The following is a 17,803-nucleotide window of genomic DNA, read 5'->3' as shown; positions in this document are numbered from 1 at the left end:
AATATATTATATTATAATATAGTTGTAATTTTTAATTATATTATAACTGAAATATTAATATTTCTTAAGTATTATTATAATATGTTTTATAATATTGTAATTATATTAACCATTTTAAAAATATTATTATATTCTATATCATAGTTATATAATATGTTATTTAATAATAATTTTATTGTATTATATTAAATATAATAATAAATATACATTATATTATAATTATATATATTATATTATAGTATAATATAATATAATCGTTATTTTTAATTATTTTAGTTATTATTTTAATAATATTATTATATTCTATATCAAACTTATATAATATATATATAATAATAGCTTTTTGTATTATATTAAATATAATCATAAATATATATTATATTGTAATTATATATATTATATTATATTATAATATAATATAGTCATAATTTTTAACTATACACAGCAATTTAACCTTATAATTTATCAAATGCTATTATATTGATTTTGGAACCAGCACAGCTACTATAATTATAGTTTACCAAACACTCAACTGTTTTCTGTAATAGCTGTTTCTTCTTTCAGCACAGCTAAAAGTAATTTTTATAAAATTTACAGCACTACCAAACTAAGCCTATATATCTTTGAAGGCGAATTCGTATTCTTTAGGGTAGAATATTCGACTTTTGTAGTAAGTAAAAATTGTTGCGTAACCCACTAAAAGAATTGTTACGTCACAATAGGGTTATTTACTCTTTTATACTCGATATTTTGAGTTTATGAAAAATGTATACCATGTGTTTGAAACTGGTCCATCGGGTTTCAAATTTATTTCAGATGTCTACCTTTTCAAGGTCAATTGTTTATGGTTAATTAGTTGAAGAATTTATCCTTTATAGTTTATGGTTAAACATGTACAAAACATGACTTAGACGTTATGTTTAAGAAAAGTATGAAGCAAAATCTAAAAATGTTTATGGAATTTTTAAGCTAAGTTGTAAATACTAAATTCGTCAGCTGGTATTTGATTACATGTTTATTTATAAATACAAAAGGTAAATTTGTATACTTCATAAAATATATAGTAAATTCATCAATTTAGATAGCAGAATCAACTGTTGACTCAATAAAAAAAACAAGTTAGACATGAATTTGGAATTTAAAGGTCCAATCCGGAGAACATCCGAGATCCAAGGTACAAAATGATTAATATTCCTTCTTATAGTATTGCATGCCAAAATTCAGTGAAACGGCCTGTCATTATTACTCTCGATCAATGCGCACCATGAGTTGGAATCTGAACACGAGAAAAAAGCTATATGAGCGAGCTGGAAGGGAAGGCGACTTGTGTGTGCGAGGCTATTACTTTGTTTTTTTTTTTTTTTTTTTTTTTTTTTTTTTTTTTTTTTTTCCCCCTTTTTTGCTGAATAAACCCTTTGCATCTTATACCTTCTTAGTGGCCATGGCTTGTTTCGAGTTTTCATTTGAACATCACGAGAGAGAGAGAGGAGAAAAAGAAGTGAGATTCTTCAACCTTTTGGAATCTCGTTAGTACGTCTTAGTTTGTATCCATTTCTCTTTTTGTCCAATTGTTCTAATCTTATCGGCGGTTCTCCTTGCTCGGGACTTCTTTTTCTCTTTCTGTTCTTTTTTTTTTCCTCCCCTATTTATTTCCCTTTTGTCCCACTGTTTACAGCTTAAAAAGTTCAGATAAGATAGAATAGTCACTGTGGGGATGTTGACGTTAAAAGTTGACTATATTTGGTTGAACCTTTTTAGAAGGCCGTGTTTTGCAGCTTATATATTGTATTTTATTGTGTAAAATGTATTGTATTAAGTTGTATTTTGTTATATTATCATAATATAATACGGTGTTTGATTTTATGACGTATTATACAATGAGTTAAAATATAATTTTATAAAATTTTAGGGTCAAAATGTAATTTTATAAAAATTGAGAGATTAAAATATAATGTTTGAAAAATATAAACGTGCATTGTGCGTTTATTTAAATAATTATAGGCTCTGACATGACTCTATGTCGGCCCGACTAACCCAAGTATGAATCATGAATCCGTTATAAAATAATACAATACAATACGCTAAAAATTGACAAATAAATAAGGTGTAAAATAACTATTTTAAGTTTAATCATTTATCATATTTTTATTTGTATCGAGATATTATTATAAAATGTACTAAATTTGACATTTTATTTTCATTTTTCTTTTTTTTTTTATCAAACAACATGAGAGAAAATTCTCATTCTATCATTTTACTTTCCCCTCCTTCCACTTTTCTATCCATTGCACCAAACGTAGCATTTAATCACCTTGTCCTCTTAAGACGTTTCGTATGTTACTTACGAAGTCTTCACTTTTTCAATGGAGTTCACCTTGGGTTCTAAATTTTTCTTGCCAAAAATTAGACGACAAAAAATAGATGTACAATTCAAAATTCAACTTTAGATGATAAAGAAAAACAATTCAAACCATTAAATATTTTGACTTGTGAAAAAAATATATGTGATCTTATATACATTGTGGTGATCAAGGTGAAAAAAATTTAAACTGCTAAAATTGTTTGCTTTCATCGATAACCCAAATTTGAATTGCAAAGTACATAAAAAAAAGAAAAATACAAAACTACCACTCAAAAAATTATGGCATCGTTTGTTTCGCTGATTCGAGTTTAGAATTCAAATTTTATTACAGTAAAAAGCTCTCACAAACAGTCACATCTAACTTTTTTGCTACAGTAAAAAGCTTTCATATAAAATCACATCTCAACTCGAATTGTAAACTTAAATTAACGAAACGAACGAGGCCATATTTATATTTACACTATCCAATGGCATAAATGTAGTGTCCATTTGTTTGGTGAGTTTTTATGGGTCTGAATCTAAAAAACAATTCAAACTAGCATTTGGTTGTATATTACTTTTAGGTTTTGGGTTCACTCCAACTCAAAATTGAACCCACTCTCCCTCCAAAAGTTTTTTGGATTCTAATCTAAAACACAGTTCACAAACCTAACTCAAAAGCTCCCACCAATCATTTTCACTCTCATTTTGTAAAAACTTATAATTCTAAAAATATAACCAAACGTTAGTATTATTCCATATTTAGACCTTACACTACTTGTTAGAGCAAACAACCGAATCAATACATAGAAAATGGATCAAGAAGAATAGAATTCCACAGAGAAATCTTGAAGCTTTATTATCCAGAAGCAATCTCCCAAACCAACCAGAGAAATACATCAGAGAAATTCTCAATTTTACAGACTCTCTCTCTAGCTTTTCCCCTTTCTGAACAGTTATCTCTCTACACTCAGTTACAAGTTTTCCTTATATTCATTGCCTCAGCCAATGAATTCCTATTCACACTGATGACCTGCTGACCTGGCTAAGCAAATAGTCTACTGGAACTTTCCTTATAACCGACTCTTCTTGAACACGTGACCTCCACGTGACCGTACTTGAATACAGAACAAACTTTAACCATCTCCACATTTGTTCTTTATTCAAACTTCTTCACTAGACTTGACATTAACATTCATTAACTTCAGACAATATTGAAACTTCACTGAAGGTAATGCCTTTGTGATCGTATCAGACGGATTATGCTCAGTTGAGATCTTCTATACTTCAACTTCTCCGTTTGCTACCACCTCTCAGATGAAATGATACTTTACATCCACATGTTTTGTCCTCTCGTGATGCACCTGATTCTTAGTCAAGCAAATTGCACTCTAGTTATCACAGTACACAGTCACATGTTCTAGTCTCTTCTGAACAAGTAATTCAGAAACAAGCCCTTTTAACCTGAGGGCTTCTTTAATGGCCTCTGTAGCACAATATACTCAGCCTCTGTGGTTGATAATGCTACTACAGGCTGCAATTTTGCTTTCCAACTAATTATGTTACCATGAACTTTGAAGACATAACCAATTAAAGACTTTCTGGTGTCATTACATCCTGCAAAGTCTGAATCAACATAGCCTACTACTGTTTCCTTCTCCAACTCAGACCTTCCATATTTCAGGCATTATTTAACAGTACCCTTCAAATACCTTAGCACCCACTTTACACCTTCCCAATGTTTCTTCCCAGGTTTGATGACGGGTCAAAAATATATTTTTTTATTTATATTTGCTTTCTAAAATTAATACACGATTTTAAAGAATTGATGCAACAAGCGGCGTCATTTTTTTGATGAATATTTTATTTTTTTATGATTTTTTGCTATTTTTCACCTTTGAAAAATAAAATAAAACAAAAATGAGGTCAAAATATTCTGAAAGTTTGCATACACGATCCTCACAATTTTCTGAGCATACTTGCAAAAAATGGCCTCAAAAAATGAAAAAAGAAAAACGCTATTAAAAAGCTCTTAGCTTGCGCAGTGGGGCTCCCAGGGGCCGGGATGAGTCAAAAATTTATATCATTATTTATGTTTTGCATTCTAAAATTAATACAAGATTTTTAAGAATTAATGCAACAAGCGGCACTATTTATTGATGTTTATTATATTTTTTAAATATTTTCTCTATTTTTTGTCTTTGAAAAATAAAATAAAATAAAACGACGTCAAAAAATATTGAATTTTTACAGACACGGTCCTTACATTTATCTTAGCATGCCTCCATAAAATGGCCTCAAAAAATGAAAAATGAAAAACGCCGTAAAAAAGTTCCCAGCCCGCGCAGTGGGGTGGCCAGGGGCTGAGATGGGTCAAAAATTTACATTTTTATTTATATTTTACATTAAAAAATTAATACATGATTTTTAGGAATTAATGCAACAAACGGCACCATTTTTTGATGTATATTCTATTATTTACGTTTTTCTCTATTTTTTTGACATTAAAAAATAAAATAAAATAAAACAACATAAAAAAATACATAAATTTTGCACACACGATCCCTACATTTTTCAGAGCATGCCTGTATAAAATGACCTAAAAAAAGAAAAAAAGAAAAACGATGTCAAAAAGCGCCCGGCACGTGCAGTGGGGCACCTAGGGGCCAGGATGGGTTAAAAATTCACTTTTTTTATTTAATTTTTACATTCTAAAATTAGTACAAAATTTTTATAAATTAATGCAATAAGCGGTGCCATTTTTTATGAATATTTTATTTTTTTATGATTTTCTTTATTTTTCGTCTTTGAAACCTAAAATAAAATAAAAACGACGTCAAAATATTCTTAAATTTTGCGGACGTGATCCTTACATTTTTTGGAGCATGCCTCCAAAAAATGGCCTCAAAAAATGAAAAAAGAAAAACACTGTCAAAAAGCTCCTGTCCCGCGCAGTGAGACGCTCAGAGGCCGGGATGGGTCAAAATTTTACATTTTTATTTATTTATTGCATTCTAAAATTAATACTTGATTTTTATGAATTAATACAGCAAGCGGCACCATTTTTTATGTATATTCTATTTTTTATTATTTTCTCTATTTTTCGTCTTTGAAAACTAAAATAAAATAAAAACGACGTCAAAATATCCTTAAATTTTGCAGACGTGATCCTTATATTTTTTTGACAATGCCTGCAAAAAATGCCCTCAAAAAAAGAAAAAAGAAAAACGATGTCAAAAAGCCCCCGGCCCGCGCAATAAGGCGCTCAGAGGCCAGGATAGGTCAAAAAATTAAATTTTTATTTATGTTTTATATTATAAAATTAATACATAATTTTTAGAAATTAATGTAGCAAGCGGCACTATTTTTTGATGGATACACTGTTTTTTATGATTTTGTTTATTTTTCATCTTTGAAAAATAAAATAAAATAAAACGACGTCAAAAGATTCTTAAATTTTACAGATATTATCCTTACATTTTTCAGAGCATGCCTGTAAAAAATTGCCTCAAAATATGAAAGAAAAACACTGTCAAAAAGCCCCCGACCCACGTAGTGGGGCACCCAAGGGCCGGGATGGGTAAAAAATTTACCTTTTTTATTTATGTTTTGCATTCTAAAATTAATGCACGATTTTTAGGAATTAATGCAATAAGTGACACCATTTTTTGATGAATATTATTTTTTTTATTATGTTCTCTATTTTTTGTCTTTGAAAAATAAAAATAAATAAAAACAACGTCAAATTTTAGAGACACGATCCTTACATTTTTTGAGGATGCCTGGAAAAAGTGCCCTCAAAAAATGAAAAAACCCTCTGTCAAAAAGCCTTCAGCCCGCTCAGTAGGGCGCCTAGAGGCCGGGATTGGTAAAAAATTCACATTTTTATTTGTGTTTTACATTCTAAAATTAACACACGATTTTTAGGAATTGATGAAACAAACGGTACCATTTTTTATGTATATTCTATTTTTTATGATTTTCTCTATTTTTCGTCTTTGAAAAATAAAATAAAATAAAACGACATCAAAAAATACTGAAATTTTACATACATAATCCTCACATTTCTTTTGAGCATACATGCATAAAATTGCCTAAAAAATGAAAAAAGAAAAAAGCTGTTAAAAAGCTCTCAGCCTGCGCACTTAGGCGCCCAGGGGCCGGGATTGGTGAAAAATTAACATTTTTATTTATGTTTTACATTTTAAAATTAATACATAATTTTTAGGAATTAATGCAAGACACAGAACCATTTTTTAATGAATATTCTATTTTTTTTTATGATTTTCTCTATTTTTCATCTTTAAAAAATAAAATAAAAATGACGTCAAAAAATTCTGAAATTTTGCACACACAATCCTTATATTTTTCTAAACAAGCCTGAAAAAATGGCCTCAAAAAATGAAAATAGAAAAACACTATTAAAAAGTCTCAAGCCCATGCAGTGGGGCTCTTAGGAGCCGGGATAGGTCAAAAATTCACATTTTTATTTATGTTTTGCATTCTAAAATTAAAACACATTTTTTTGAAATTAATGCATTAAGCGGCACCATTTTGTGATGAATATTCTATTTTTATTATGTCCTCTATTTTTTGTCTTTGAAAAATAAAAATGATGTCAAATTTTAGAGACACGATCCTTACATTTTTTTAAGGATGCCTGAAAAAAGTGCCCTCAAAAAATGAAAAAACCCGCTTTCAAAAAGCCTTCGGCCCGCTCAGTAGGGCGTCTAGAGGCCAGGATTAGTAAAAAATTCACATTTTTATTTGTGTTTTACATTCTAAAATTAGCACACGATTTTTAGGAATTGATGAAACAAGCAACACCATTTTTTATGTATATTCAATTTTTTATGATTTTCTCTATTTTTTGTCGTTGAAAAATAAAATAAAATAAAATGCGTAAAAAAATACTGAAATTTTACAGACACGATCCTCACATGTTTTTTTTTAGCATACATGCATAAAATTGCCTAAAAAATGAAAAAAGAAAAAGCTGTTAAAAAGCTCCCAGCCTGCGCACTTAGGCGCCTAGGGGCCGGGATTGGTGAAAAAGTAACATTTTTATTTATGTTTTACATTTTAAAAGTAATACATGATTTTTAGGAATTAATGCAAGATGCAGAACCATTTTTTTGATGAATATTCTATTTTTTTTTATGATTTTCTCTATTTTTCATCTTTAAAAAATAAAATAAAAATGACGTCAAAAAATTCTGAAATTTTGCACACACGATCCCTATATTTTTCTAAACAAGCATGCAAAAATGGCCTCAAAAAATGAAAAAAGAAAAACACTGTTAAAAAGTCTCCAGCCCATGCAATGGGGCTCTTAGGAACCGGGATAGGTCAAAAATTCACATTTTTATTTATGTTTTGCATTCTAAAATTAATACATGATTTTTTGAAATTAATGCAATAAGCGGCACTATTTTTTGATGAATATTCTATTTTTTATTATGTTCTCTATTTTTTGTCGTTGAAAAATAAAATTAAAAAAAAATGACGTCAAAATATTCTGAAAATTTTGCTCACATAATCCTTATATTTTTCTGAGCATGCCTGGAAAAAATGGCCTCAAAAAATAAAAAAAGAAAAACACTATAAAAGAGTCCCCGGCCCACGCGGTGACGCTCCCAGGAGCTAAAATGGTTCAAAAAATCATATTTTTATCTATAATTTACATTCTGAAATTAATACATGATTTTTAGTAATTAATGTAAAAACCGGAACAATTTTTTTTTGTGAATATTCTAATTTTTATGATTTTCTCTATTTTTTGTATTTGAAAAATAAAATAAAATAAAAACGAAATCAAAAAATTCTAAAATTTTACAAACACGACCCTTATATTTTTTAGAGCATGGCTGCAAAAAATAGCCTTCAAAATGAAAAATGCTGCAAAAAAATGCTCGGCCCACGTAGTGGGGCGTCCAGGGGCCGGGATAGGTCAAAAATTCACTTTTTTATTTATGTTTCACATTCTAAAATTAATAAATGATTTTTAGGAATTAATACAATAAGAGCCACCATTTTTTTGATGAATATTCTATTTTTTTTTATGATTTTCTCTATTTTTTGCCTTTAAAAAATAAAATAAAATAAAATAAAACGACGTCAAAAAATACTGAAATTTTACACACATGATCCTTACATTTTTTGGAGCATGCCTGCATAAAATTGCCTCAAAAAATGAATAAAGAAAAACGCTTTCAAAAAGCTCACAACTCGGGCAGTGGGGTTCCCAGGGGCCGAAATTGGTCAAAAACTAATATTTTTATTTATGTTTTGCATTTTAAAATTAATACATAATTTTTAGGAATTAATGCATGACGCGACACATTTTTTTGATGAATATTCTATTTTTTTTATGATTTTTTATATTTTTCGTATTTTAAAAATAAAATAAAATAAGAACGAATTCCAAAAATCTTAAATTTTGCAGACATAATCCTTATATTTTTCTGAGCATGCCTACAAAAAAAGAAAAAAGAAAAATGCTGTAAAAAAGTCATCGGCTTGCGCAGTAGGGCACCTAGGGACTAGAATGGGTTAAAAATTCACATTTTTTATTTGTGTTTTGCGTTCTAAAATAAGCACACGATTTTTAAGAATTAGTGCAACAAGCAGCCTCATTTTTTATGAATATTCTATTTTTTATGATTTTCTCTATTTTTCATGCTTGAAAAATAAAATAAAATAAAAATGATATCAAAAAATGCTGAAGTTTTGTAGGCACGATCCTTATATTTTTTTGAGCATGTTAGCAAAAAATAGCCACAAAAAATGAAAAAAGAAAACTGCTATAAAAAAGCTCCCGGCCCGCGCAATGGGGTGCCCAGGTGCTAGATGGGTCAAAAATTTAAATATTTATTTATGTTTTATATTCTAAAATTAACACACAATTTTTAAGAATTAATGCAAAAAGTGACACCATTTTTTGAACAATATTCTGTTTTATATGATTTTCTCTATTTTTTTATCTTTGAAAAATAAAATAAAATAAAAACGACGTGAAAAAATACTAAAATTTTGCAGACACATCCTTACATTTTTCTGAGGATGCCTGCAAAAAATGGCCTCAAAAAATGAAAAAAGAAAAATGCTATAAAAAAACTCCCAGCTCGTGTAGTGGTGCGCTGATCAGTGCCTAAAAATGCACCCTAAATATTGCTTTTGATTTAGATAATATTAAAATATTTAAGCTTTAATTAAACAATTCTATTATTTTTATTTATAATATTTTTTTAGAATATGTCTAGTTTTTGCTTAATTATTTACAGATGAAAGCAGTGTAAAAAGCTACACAAGAAGAAGTCATGAAAGCCATATTTTTAAGCCTTTAAGCTGAGCCACACGAGCCAGAGGGAGAGCCGCGTCAGCCGGGCCATCAAGCCGAGCCTCTGAGTGTGCCCAGCACTCTCCTGCATTCCCCCAACTCTCCATGTGCGCGTTACAAGCACAGCTTAACCATCAAGGCGCGTTTCTTCGACGAGCAAGCCACAGCGCGTTAAAAGCGTTCCTCCGCGTGGGTCCCACGCCTGCAATGCTAGCCTGCCTTCTTCTCCACGCGTGACACTTGGCTTCCGCGGGTCCCAGCTGTCTCCAACGCTAGCAGACTTCCTCCACTCCGCGCGCGACACATTGCGCTTTATTCCTTTGATCCAATCAAGCTTCGACACGTGTCCTTCCTGTGCTGAATCTGAATTCCTTCCCAAAAAATCAGAGCAAATTACCAGATTTCTTCCCCAAATCAAATATATGATTTCTCCTAATTTATGTGTAATTTTATTTTGTTTCCTTTTCTTTTGTAATTTTCTAGTTTTACTATTTATTTCCTTATTTGACAGGTAACCTCTGAACACTATAAATAGATGGGTTAGCCTAAGGTTTTTGGGAGCTTTTAACATTCAGTTTTTTGTCGTCTTGCTGTCAGTCTCATATTTTCTCTCTAGAACTTGTGAGAATGTTTTGCAAGCTAGGCTAGAGTTCTCTTGGTGAGGTTAGAGATGAACTTCTGTTGAGCGGTCCAATTTAGAGTTTTGATTCCTTGTGCTGTAAAGTTCAACATCTGAATGAATTAAATCTCATCTATTTTTCTATTACTTTTCAAAATATTGTGTGCCAATTTTTATATAAGTTCAGTCATGCTTTTCTTATGTAATTATGTCACGCATTGTTTTGTCATTCAAATTATTTTACAAATTGTCTTTTTCTGCAATATTGTCAAATTGATATATTGTCGATTTTGGATAACTTGTAATAATAATATTTTCTGAGCTAACATAGAGATTTAATTTATTCGATTCTTTTATTTTGTGAATCAAAACTTGAATTGGTGAACGAAGCATTAGGGATTCTCGACACCTTACCATTTTCTTCATACAGATTTTCTCCTTTTTATTTTATTTGCAACAAAAATCCCAAAAACTCTCATTTTTCTTTAATTCACTTTTCTCTAACGCTCTTATTCTGTTAGTCATTCTTGTTATTTTGTTATCTCTCTGTGGATACGACCGCCTTTCTGTGCTACAATTGACCGCTTGTGAACATCACTTTTGGGCGTAAATCAAATTTTGGCGCTGTTGCCGGGGAGGTGCTACTAACAAGAGTGATTAGTAGATTTTGTGCCAAAGAGGTAAGTACATTTTCTTTATTTTTTTTTTCTTTTTTCTTTGATCTGGATAATCTGTTTCTTAACTCAAAAAAAATCTTTATTTTTCGTACCCGCACCTATCTTTCTGCTTCTTTTTCTTTCTTTGTCTTTTAGTTTATTCTTTTAGTCTGTTAGCATTTTCTCTTTATTAAAATTTGATTTTCAAAAAAAAAAAAAACCTCACACTTTTAGGATTTGTTTAAATTGTTCATTTTATTTTCCCTTTTAGTTTTAAAATTAATCGTGATTTGATTTTGTAATCTTTTATTTTTGGTAAATTAGGATTTTATTTTGTTTCCTCATTTGTATACTTTAATTGTTGCCTAATTTAATTTTTCCTTTTATAGTTTCATTAATTTTTAGGATTATAATTAAGATGGTAATTAATTGACTAATTTAGATTCTTAATCTATGATTTTCATAATTTGGTAGATTTAGGCTTTTGACTTTAGGAATAGTTTCCATTAATTAGATTACATTTCATAATTTACTCAATAAAATTTAATAATTGATTTTGAGAATAATTGTGTGGTTACGTGGAAAGTATAATCTGAGGGAGTTCTGTCTAGGAAAGTTGGTACTTAAGTGGGCCTCGCCCCACCAATCTTTCCTGGGAACGTTGCTCTGTCTAGGAGACTATTCATTGAGCCAAGAGCTATAGTCTTTCCTGGGAGCACTCTCAGTGGTTACAATTCACGTTACTATATAGTTATTTTCTTTTGCTTTGATTAAAAATAAAAACACAAAACAAAAACAAAAAAAATTAAAAAAATAAAAAAAATCGCTTAGGGTGAATGCATCGATATAGAGACGAACTAGGGAGATTTGCTCAACGTCCAAATTTAGAAACCCCTAGTGAAATTCTATCAGACTCGTCTTCTCCGCCTCCGTATTCACACTCGTCGTTGGAATTCGCATTTAAAAATCTATTCGCAATGACACAACATGAGGAAGTTCAGTAGAGGACGTTGCAAGATTATCTGCACCCAACGTGCACAGCCACCCCATCGTGCATCATGTTCCCGCCAAATGCACCGCCTATGGATTTCAAGCCAGGCATGATTGTACTTCTCCCAACCTTTCACGGGTTAGAGAACGAGAACCCCTATGTACACATCCGGGAGTTTAAAGAGGTGGTGGCCACCTTTCACAACCGTGCTGAGGCCACAAATACCGTCAGATTGAAATTTTTCCCTTTCTCTCTGAAGGACAAGGCCAAAAGTTCTCTTAGGCCCAAGTCTATTGGTACGTGGGAAGAAATGACGACGACATTCTTCAACAAGTATTTCCCACACCATAAGACTAATAATTTGAAACGACAGATCTCGAATTTCGCTCAGAAGGAAAATGAAACTCTCTATCAAGCTTGGGAGCATTTTAAAGATCTGTTAAATCTGTGTCCCCACCATGGATATGAAAGTTGGCGCCTCGTAAGCTATTTCTACGATGGACTCACAATCTGAGAGCGCCAATTTGTTGAGATGATGTGCAATGGAGATTTTCTCCAGAAGGATCCTGACGAAGCTATCGAGTACCTGAATGAGTTAGCTGAGAAAGCTCATACTTGGACTGGGCCGAGTGCTACTGAGAGCACCAGTAGGTCCCGACCAGTTGGAGTTTATCAATTAAGGGAAGAGGACAACCTCAAGGCCCAAGTTGAAGTTTTAACGAAGCAATTGAGGCCCTCAAAAGTAAAGATAGTAAAGGACCCTACATGGTGGCAAGGACAGAGGCACATGAGCCTTGTTTAGTTTGTGGTGGAATGGGCCATCTAACTTAGGATTGCCACACTTTAAGTGAAATGAGAAGGGTATATGAGGAGTAGTGCAATGCATTGGGCACATATAAGAAGCCTTACGGATCTTTCTCAGAATCTTACAATCCTGGTTGGAAAAACCACCCGAATTTCAGTTGGCGAGATTCGAACCAATAAGCACAATCATCTGGAGGGCAATGGAGATCAGAGCAACAATCTCAACCACCAAGGACATATTTTGCGCCTCAGAATAACATGCAGCTGAAAGGGAATTCTCTAGAGGATACCTTAAAAGCTTTTATGGATGCGCAAAATAAGACGAATCAAAGGGTTGATTCAATGCTCACGCAGCTGGTGGAAGAGAACAAGTAAATAAAAAGTCAGATCACAAAGCTGACAGAAACTTTAACCGTTCAAGAGCGTGGTAAATTTCCATCACAAGCCCAGTCCAATTTGAGAGGACAAAACATGGCTCAAACTTCCAACTCTGAAGGTCAAAATATCAAGGAAGTTAACGTCATCACTACTCGAAGTGGTAAGAATTCAGACACACCATCGACAAGTACTACCACTTTGAGTAATGAAGAATCGGCTCAGGAGAAAGAAGAGTGAACAAAAATTTCGGTAAAGGTTTCCTTCCCCCAAGCTCTCCGACCTGCTGGGAAAGTGCCGGAAAATTAAAGTGAGATCCTGGAGCATTTGACACAATTGAAGATCAATCTTCCCTTACTACATGTGATCAAGCAAGTGCCGGCCTACGCCAAGGTTATAAAGGATCTGTGCACTATAAAGAGAAAGCACCATGTCAAGAAGACTGCATTCTTGACGGAACAAGTGAGTGCGGTGATTGAGCAGAAGACACCGCTGAAGTACAAAGATCCTGGCTGTCCCACCATTTCCTGCACCATTGGGACACGCGAATTCGGCCAAGCATTGTTAGACCTAGGATCGAGTGTTAACCTCATGCCTTATTCAGTCTACTCACAATTAGGTCTTAGAGATATTAAGCCCACATCTATGGTTCTATAACTGGCCGATCGATCTATTAAGAGACCACGAGGAATAGTAGAATATGTGTTATTACAAGTTGATAAGTTCTACTATCCTGTGGATTTCATTGTTTTGGACACTCAGTCAGTGGTTGATGTGGAGTCAAAAATCCCGATCATCCTTGGAAGACCATTCCTCGCGACAGCAAATGCTCTAATTAATTGTAGAAATGGTCTAATGAAGATCTCTTTTGGGAATATGACTCTCGAGGTAAATGTTTTCAACATTGTAAGACAACCACAAGGTGATGACGAGTGTCACCAAACATTCTTGATCGACACACTTGTCGAGGAAGAGGTTCTGCTACAAACCAACTCTGAATATCTTGAAAACCTCCTCTAAAATTTTGAATCTGAAAGTTCCGGTCCTTGTGAGTTGGCTAACATTTCTGCCGTTTTCAATAACTCACAACTCACAGGACAGAGGAATTAAGTTTAAACAACTTTGTTTCGAGGAACTTCCGCAAGGGAGAGAGAAACCAAAGCCTTCCATCGAAGAGACCCCTACAGTCAAACTTGCTCAACTACCTGAAGGATTGAAACATGCATTTTTGGGAGTCGGCGATACCTTTCTTGTTATTATTTCTTCCAAACTCGATGCATCACAAGAGCAACGGTTGATCAACATGCTGCAAAAGCATAGGTCTGCATTGGGTTGGATGATTGCTGACATTAAAAGGATCAGTCCTTTGATTTGCTCCCATCATATTCATTTGGAAGAAGGAGCTAACCCGCGAAGAGATCCTCAAAGAAGATTGAATCCAACAATGAAAGAAGTGGTGAAGAATGAGGTTCTCAAGCTATTAGATGCTGGCATCATTTATCCTGTTGCTGATAGCAAGTGGGTTAGTCTGACCCTGGTAGTGCCAAAGAAATCGGGGGTTACTGTGGTGGAAAATGAGAAAGGGGCTCTAGTTCCCACAAAGGTTGTGACTGGGTAGCGCATGTGTATTGACTATCGCAAGCTTACCGCCGCCACTCGCAAAGACTATTTTCCACTTCCATTCATCGATCAAATCCTAGAACAAGTGACAGGTCATCCTTTCTATTGCTTTCTCGATGGCTATTCAGGATATTATCAGATAGAGATAACATTAGAAGATCAGGATAAGACAACATTCACATGTCCTTTTGGCACTTATGGCTTTCGGCGAATGTCATTTGGATTGTGTAATGCACCTGCGATATTTCAGAGGTGTATGATGAGCATTTTCAGCGACATGATCAAAATATGCATGGAAGTGTTCATGGATGATTTGACAGTCTTCAGAGATTCATTCGACACATGCCTTCTCAACTTAGAAGCTGTTCTACAAAGATGTGAAGAGAAGTGTCTTGTGCTTAATTGGGAGAAGTGTCATTTCATGGTATCATCCGGCATAGTTCTTGGGCACATTATTTCTGAAAGAGGGATCGAGGTTGACCGCTCTAAGGTTGAACTCATTTCCAACCTGTCCACCCCCAAGGCCGTTAAAGATGTCCGATCTTTTCTGGGGCACGCCGGATTCTACAGGAGGTTCATTCAGAACTTTTCATCTATAGCGAGACCACTAAGCAACCTCCTAGCAAAAGATGATGTGTTCAACTGGACACAAGAGTGTGAGGATGTATTCCGAACACTCATCGCAAAACTGACTTCTGCCCTTATTATGCAGTCACCAGATTGGAGCTTACCTTTTGAGATCATTGTGTGACGCAAGTAACTACGCTGTGAGGGCCGTTCTTGGTCAACGGAGAGAGGGGAAGCCTTTCATTGTCTACTACGCAAGCCGTACTCTGAATAGTGCTCAAATGAACTACTCTACTACTGAAAAAGAGTTGCTTGCTGTAGTATTTTCTCTCGACAAGTTCCGTGCATATTTGATTGGTTCACCTATCACTATCTTCACAGATCATGCCACCCTTAAGTACCTTCTCTCCAAAAAGGATGCTAAGGCGCGTTTAATTAGGTGGATCCTTCTCCTGCAGGAATTTGACTTGACAATCAAGGATAAGAAGGGAGTCAAAAATGTGGTGGCAGACTACTTATCTCATCTTGAATTTAATGATTCCGCCGAAATTCCTGCTATTGGAGATGACTTCCCCGATGAACATCTCTTCGCCGTCACTAAGATGCCATGGTATGCGAACATTGTTAACTACTTGGTGACGGGCGAGATTCCATCTACCTGGGGTGCACAAGACAAGAGGAAGTTTCTGGTCGAGGTTCATAACTTTTATTGGGATGACCCCTATCTTTTTAAGTACTGCACCGACCAGATCATGAGATGATGCATCCCGGATGATGAAGTGTCTAGTGTCCTGAACTTTTACCACAACGATGCATGTGGCGGTTATTTTTCTGTGAAGAACAACGCCGTGAAAGTCTTGCAGTGTGGTCTCTATTGGCCCACTTTATTTAAGGACACCAATGACTTCTGCCGTTCCTGTGAGAGGTGTCAAAAGCTAGGTGCTTTGTCCCGTCGCCATATGATGCCCTTGAACCCGATTCTCGTAATAGAAATATTCGATTGCTAGGGGATAGACTTTATGGGACCATTTCCACCTTCTTATGGATTCCTCTACATACTCCTCACTGTGGATTATGTGTCTAAGTGGGTAGAAGTTGTGGCATGCCGGAACAATGATAACACTACTATTGTAAAGTTCTTAAAAGAAAATGTGTTATCTCGATTTGGAACGCCGCGTGCCATCATCAGTGATCAAGGCACCCACTTCTGCAACCGTTCTTTTGAGGTTCTGATGCGCAAGTATGGTGTGGTTCATAAAGTTTCAACTGCCTATCACCCACAGACAAATGGTCAAGCTGAGTTGGCCAATAGGGAGATTAAGCAAATTCTAGAAAAGACGGTTAATCCCGATCGCAAGGATTGGTCTCTACGCCTTCTGGACGCACTTTGGGCATACTGCACTGCTTACAAAACCCAACTTGGGATGTCTCCCTTCAGGTTTATCTTTGAAAAAGCCTGTCATCTACCTGTAGAGCTCGAACATAAGGCTTATTGGGCTACCAAGGCCCTCAACTTTGATCTCAGCGTTGCAGGTGTCAACTGGAAGCTCCAGCTTTCTGAAATCGAGGAGTTAAGGAACGATGCCTATGATAATTCCAGGATCTACAAGGCAAAAATGAAAATGGCTCATGATAAGCAGATCTTGAGGAAGAACTTCGAGCCGAATCAGCGGGTTCATCTCTATGATTCCCGTTTGCATCTTTACCCCGGTAAGTTAAGGTCGTGGTGGACTGGTCCGTTCGTAGTGAAACGCGTTTTTCCCAATGGTGCTGTCGAGGTTGAGGACCCGACCGATGGGAGAATCTTTAAAGTCAGATCCTCCGAGTGCAAAGCTAGCGGCAGAGATTGTGGTTCCATACGCGGATTGAGATGCATCCCCATACACTACCTCGATTAGAATCAATTCCAACAAAGCTATAGCCTGTCAACCACATAAAAGCAATCTTTCAAGTTCAAGCCCGTCTTCCTTCTTTAAGGAGAATGCCTAGAAAGGGGACGAAGCATGGCACGAGGCCCCTACTGATTAAAGTAAATGGCCAGCGTCTGAAAAATTACTTAGAGCGAGTAAACCAGGTTGAAGAGATCATTCTCGACAACCCCGTTTACCAGCCCTGAGTAGTTTGCTCACATCTCCTGTACCATATTTTCATTTTTTGTTTTCCTTGTTTCTTTTTACATTTTTGTTATGTGTGTTTTTGGAGAATCATACCAGGAAGCTCAAGCTGTGCTCATATGTGGAATGCCCATCATCCATGTGTCTTCTTTCTCTATATTTTCACAATTTTTGACACTGAGGACACTGTCTGATTTTGGTTGGGGGTGGTGAGCATATTCATGCGTAAGAGTGATTTTTGTCATGTTGATATTTGGGTTAAAATTTTTGCAAAGTTGTTTGAGTATGATTCAAAATGATTGGTTTGGGTCAATTTTTACTGTCTTGGTTGCTAAGAAATGACTTCCAGAGTTTCTTTTTGCACGTGCTAAACCTTG

At 34.4% G+C, this 17,803-nt stretch overlaps 1 non-coding gene across 1 annotated transcript; it reads right to left on the bottom strand.

Annotated features, from left to right (window-relative positions):
• Nucleotides 1–12,304: 12,304 nt before the first annotated feature.
• On the bottom strand, nt 12,305–12,411 carry LOC112092538. Its single transcript, XR_002902631.1, has one exon. It is a non-coding gene; the product is annotated as a small nucleolar RNA R71 (small nucleolar RNA).
• Between the last annotated feature and the right edge of the window lie 5,392 nt (nt 12,412–17,803).

Source organism: Morus notabilis, unplaced genomic scaffold (assembly GCF_000414095.1).
Source record: "Morus notabilis unplaced genomic scaffold, ASM41409v2 Scaffold365, whole genome shotgun sequence".
Taxonomy (NCBI): domain Eukaryota; kingdom Viridiplantae; phylum Streptophyta; class Magnoliopsida; order Rosales; family Moraceae; genus Morus; species Morus notabilis.
Note: the sequence above shows the minus strand (reverse complement) of the source record. Positions and strands in the feature narration are given on the sequence as shown.